We start from the raw sequence: 1108 nt of genomic DNA, 5'->3' as shown, positions 1-1108 counted from the left end.
TGCACTTCACTGGGACAGGAAGAGAAAGGGGATCTCAGGAACCAGCCAGGTCTCACCACTGCAGTGATGGGGGTGGGTGGGGGCAAACTCATCTGAAAGGTATTCCCTTGAGAAAACAGTGCTTCCCGAACACCCACGCACACAGGGCCATGGAGGAAATTGTTTTCTCATGACTGTTTTGATTGCATTAGCCAAGGCCCCCACTATGCATAGGGCCATTCGATGGGCAGGAGCAAAGGTTGCTGAGCAGCACACATGCCTGCATTGCTCTCTTCTTCTGAGTGAGGAAGAAATGTCACCAGTTGTATGGTGATCTGAAAAGGAAATAGAATTTGAACACCTGGTCACTAGTTGATGGCATTATTTGACAATTTTATGGAACCCTTAGGAGATGGCATCTTGCTGGAGGAAGTAAGTCACAGGGCAGGGGCGGGTTGGTGGGGAGCAAGCTTCGAGGAGTTATAGCCTAGCCTCGACCTACTTCTCATCCTCTTTCCCGTTCCTTCGTCTATCTGTATTCAGATGAAATAATGTAGTGGCATTTCATTTGTATCTAAATAAATAAAGCTTACCTGAAGATCTGAAAAGCAGAGCAGCCAGCCACTGGCTTTTACCCATGCGTTCAATCCCAGTGGTGCATGACCACCTTTAATCCCAGCCCTAGAGCAGATTATAAAATGGGAGAATTCAGCTCTCAGTCACAGTCTCATTCTGAGACTCCTGGAGGTAATATCACCATTTCGACTGAGGTTGAGGTAAAAGCCAGTAGCTGACTGATTTGCTTTTCGGATCTTCGGGTTGAACCCCAAATTTTCTCTGAGTTTTTATTAATCGTGCTTCACTATGTGATCAATCAGAGTCTAGCCCTTCACAACCATAAGCCAAAAGACACTATCTTCCTTACATTGCTTTTGGTTGTGCCATTGTGTAACAGTAACAGATCTTTAATCCCAACACTCAGGAGACAGAGGCAGATGGATCTCTGTGAGTTTGAGGCCAGTCTGGTCTACAAGAACTAATTCCAGGACAGCTTCCAAAGCTACAGAGAAAGCTGTTTCAAAAAAAAAGAAAAGAAAAGGAGAGAGGGGGGGAGGAGGAGGAGGAGGAG

This window comes from Microtus ochrogaster, linkage group LG5, assembly GCF_000317375.1.
Source record: "Microtus ochrogaster isolate Prairie Vole_2 linkage group LG5, MicOch1.0, whole genome shotgun sequence".
Classification (NCBI taxonomy): Eukaryota; Metazoa; Chordata; class Mammalia; order Rodentia; family Cricetidae; genus Microtus; species Microtus ochrogaster.
This window is presented reverse-complemented; position numbering follows the sequence as displayed.